Source organism: Chenopodium album, chromosome 17, assembly GCF_948465745.1.
Source record: "Chenopodium album chromosome 17, dcCheAlbu1.1, whole genome shotgun sequence".
Lineage (NCBI taxonomy): Eukaryota > Viridiplantae > Streptophyta > Magnoliopsida > Caryophyllales > Amaranthaceae > Chenopodium > Chenopodium album.
The window spans coordinates 31,304,117-31,308,734 of record NC_137850.1 but is presented as its reverse complement, the minus strand read 5'-3'; the positions used below and the strand labels follow the sequence as shown (position 1 = coordinate 31,308,734).

General features: G+C 36.4%; 1 non-coding gene across 1 annotated transcript; it reads left to right on the top strand.

Annotated features, from left to right (window-relative positions):
- The first annotated feature begins 201 nt into the window (after positions 1–201).
- Positions 202–307, top strand: LOC145590265 (small nucleolar RNA R71). Its single transcript, XR_014101902.1, has one exon. It is a non-coding gene; the product is annotated as a small nucleolar RNA R71 (small nucleolar RNA).
- Positions 308–4,618: the final 4,311 nt, after the last annotated feature.

Here is a 4,618-nt window from a genome sequence, read left to right as displayed (position 1 = left end):
TACACCGAAGAGCTACTCTTGCTAGTTGATTCTCTTTCTCCATCATGCCAATCTCTATAGTACCTCACTACGTCCTCAATTATGTCCACCACTTCCTCTTCCGTTTTGTTCATGATAGGACCTCCGGCTCCTCCATCTAAACATGATTTTCCTTGAGGGCTAAGACCTCCATAGAAAATTTGAATGATTTGATAGGTTGGAATTCCGTGATGAGGACATTCTCTTTGATACTCCTTGTATCTCTCCCATGCTTCATAGAGGCTCTCATTTGGCGTTTGCTTGAAACCTTGAATCAAAGCTCTAGCTTCCGCCGTTTTCTTTTGAGGATAGAAACCGGATAGAAATTCCTTGGTGACCTCGTCCCATGTCCTTAGAGAATTCGGCTTTACCTCCTTGTCTAGCCATTCCAAAGCACGACCTATGAGAGAAAAGGGAAAGAGCTTGAGGCGGATGAATTCTTGGGGAATTCCGTTCACCTTGATGGTATTGCAATACTTCTCGAACTCCTTGAGATGGTTTAGTGGGCTTTTATGCTTGGCCCCACTAAATTGTCGCCTCTCTATCAAAGTAATCATTGCCCGTCTTATTTCAAAATCATTTGCCGGTGTTATAGGCGGAGCGATCCCACTCTCAAATCTATATGCACTGGGAATCCCCAATTCTTTCAATGCCACTCTCAGATTTTCTCCCATTCTTGCTTGTTCTTCTTGTTGTGGCTCTTCTTCACTTGAAATGCTAGGGCTCAAAGATCGTCTAGCACTCCTCAACCTTGCAATAGTTCTCTCAATTTCCGGATCAAATGGCACTAGTGAATGATCACGTGCTCTATGCATAAAATCTCAAAAGAAATGGTTAGTAGCACGGCTACAAATGTAGCCTTAAAGAAAATCTTTATGTATTTTTCAATTAATGGTGAAATAGACTCAACAACTATAACAAAGCACCAATATCCTTCCCCGGCAACGGCGCCATTTTTGACACGGGAAAAATGTAGGTCGTCCTCTACCCTTTCCTAGAGTCAAAGAAAATTTATAAACACTCGACCAACCTAATATGAGTATAGGGTAAGTCAAGGGTCGAACCCAATGGAATGAATAGGTGTAAGCTATAGCCTAGGTCAAGCTACTTCGAAGTTTGCGGAAGATGCGGTTGGTAACTAAGGTATCAAGAAGTCTAGATGAATCGAGAAATTCAATATACTAAACACTAGGGATATGGGTTCCACATGCAAGCTCAATGATTATGCTAATTGAAAAAACACTCAATCAATTCAAACATTGCAAAGGACAAACAATAGTTGCAATCAAAGGAATTCAAGGGTTATCTCCTATAAGCCAAGCTAGGGATCACTATGAATGGTTAGCTAGGAAAATCACTATCAAATTTAGTCAATTAAAGCAATTCTCAAATCAAGGGTTCATGTCATTGAAATTTGCAATGCAATCTAGATTAATCTTATAGGTTGATCACTCCTAGTCCAATCAATCACATGCACAACTATGTCAACCAATTTAATTGCACCATTCAAATCAATCTAGCATCATCAACTAGCAAAAATCTTCAATCAAGCATGCTTCCCCTTCTCCCTAGCAACTAATCTACTCACTAAACATGGTGGAATTAAGAAACAAAACAACTTCAATCAAATTCATATTCATTTAAAGCTAAATCAAAAGAAAATCAATCAATCAACAATTTCTAAAGCAAGGAATATAATCTCAATCAAAATCCAAGAAACTAGAAGGAATTGCATTAAAAGTAAATCAAGGGAAAAAAATCTTACAAATATCCATTGAATTGAAGAAGGAATTTCAAAAATTAAATTGAAATCTAAGATCAAATTCAAGTAATAACAAGTAAATCTTAAGCTTCTCTCTCTACTATTTCTGGAAAAATTCTCTCTCTAGTACAAAGTTAAGTCGTAACCAAAAATAAAGTCAAAAGCTATAAATAAGAAAAATCGAGCGAAGAGGGCTGCACAGGCTGTGCGCACGCACAGCCTAGCCGCGCGCGCGCACCCCTGTGCGATGCATGGACTTTGGCTCCTTCGCTTGATTGATCAAACTCCGCGCTCCCGAGCATCCCCAACATCAGTGCACTCGAGATGATGCTCGCGAAAATGGCAGTCCTAAAATGAGCAAATTGACTTGATTTTTCACCTACAAAACACAAATAAAACAAAGAGAGGAAGCGTAGCAAGGTAAAACTAAAACTAAAATTATGAATTATCAACTAAAAATATGAATAACTCGTAAAAACCAATCGAGAACTAAAGTGAATTTTAAATAATGGAAAATCAAATAAAACTAAAAGTGTTATATGAAAATGATGAAAGAAAATAAAGAAAATGAACCTAAATCTTATTCTTTTGAGCGCCAAAAACGATGCTCATCAAATTAACTTTATAATAAAAATGTGGATTTTTCTTACCAAAATAACTTATTTTAATACATTCTTTTTTCCCTTCTCATTTATTTCCTGTTGAAATTATGAATATTTTAACATGTGTAGCAAGAATCGATATTAAATTTCATTAAAAAAAATGTGAATTCATAGTGCGATTTCACTTGCCAATTTCCTTTATACACTAAATTTTTAATTTACTACATAGATTGGGAAAATAGTACATCTTATACGATTAAATTAAAGTTTGGAATTATAAATATCTTTTTTATTAAGGTACTTATTTGGACATGAATTAAGGTATTTTTGGATTAATATTGTTTCCTTTAATATTACCACGGGTATCTATATGAATTTAAATAAAAAGTTGTATTAAGCAATCGCTGAAAAGACGCAAACCTTTAGTCAATGTGGTGTATGTAATTAAATTGTGTAAAAGTCAAATTGAGAGAAGCGACAGAGATTTTTATATTTACTTCGGGTAGGTTCAAAGTATATATAATCAAGATTATTTTTTACATAATTTGATAAATATTGTTCATTTAATTATCATCGAGCAAGAAACACTTTTGAGTGTGCTTTGCACACGAATGTATACATTGATCTTCATAAAACTATAATTAGTGATATAAATATGTTTTGTTAAGTCAAAATGATTAATGATAGTTTTAATAGTAACCATTCATAGCAATGGCGGATCAAGGATTTCCAAGCTTGTGAGTCGCCCTGAATTATTGATCACTTGTAAAAGTACAAAAAAGAATTTCGAATCCAAAAATATTAACAAAAAAATATATATGACAACTACCTTGATTCCAATCAAACAAAAAAAATCTATACTACAACCAAATAGTACTTAAAAAATTCATCTTACAAACCGAAAGTACTACAAATAATATATTACAAGCACATAGTACAATAAATTATTACAATTGTTCACGACGAGTTTTCATATTTTGATATCGATCAATAATGTGATAGATTTTAACATTCGAAAACAAATCACTTTCTAGAAAAGTAATTAAACAATCATTCAAAATTTGATCTCCCATGCTATTACGCAATTTATCTTTCACGATCGTCATACCAGAAAATACTCTTTCAACACTTGTTGTTGCAACGGGGAGAACCAACACCAACATCAAAAGCAAGTATACTCTACTATGAGTTTCGGACAATCTCGTCTCAACGAGTTTCTTTGACAACTCATTGAGACTCTTCAAATTCCAAAACCTTTCATCTTCTCTAACAGCGACGATGAAATTTTGAAGTGTGTGCTCAAAGTAAATCAATTCTGATCGGCTTGAAAATTCATTTGGATAGAATGTTGCTAGCTTGGTCAATATAACTTTGTCCAAAGAAGAGAACCGATTAGCTGGACTAAAACAAGACATACACACAAGAAGTTCTTTACTTATCTCGGGAAATCGATTTTCAAGCTCTTGTAACTAAAGATCAATGACACTTATAAACACCTCAACTCGAAAATGATGAAGATTTGACACTCCCGAACGCTTACCTCTAAACATCCTTCTCCCGGGAACAACATATTGAAAGGAATGGTGTCCTTCGAACAAGTGTATTATTCTGATAGAGACTTCGGAGGTATTAGAAAGCTAATTATTCAGTTAGTTCAAGTGATCGAAATGCCTAGGTGGAGGCCGCTTTCGATCAGTAATATTAATGCATAATTAATATTATAGCTTAATCTTAACTGAACCCTTCGGGTCACACCCAAGCAACTAACGATCTAACACGACGAATTAATTCGAAAGGAATTAATGAGTCGGTCGAGTAATATGAATTTAGACGTCGGAAATCGAGTTAGGAGCGTCAAGACCGAGCGTCGCAAGTCGAGTTGAATTAATAAAAGGCGAGACGGTAAAATCAATAATTAATCAACAAGATTACCAAAATACTCCTAGCATCAGAATGCCCTAGGAAAACCAAGTGCTAGGGGCCAATAGTGCTAGCATGTGCACCGCACCAACGCAATGGTTCTAGGTGCGAATGGCTAGCTAGCTACTAGCGCACAACTAGCCTAGCTAGCAGCACCAGTCGCACGCTCGCAAGCAGCAGCCTGCATTGATGCGGGGCGTGCTGCGCGCATGTGCGTGCTTGGTGCGCGCCATGCTAGCAGCGTGCTAGCATGCCAGAAAGCCAGGCGCGCACACCTTGGTGCTAGCGTGCGAGGCTTGCTAGGCCAAGTGCAGCG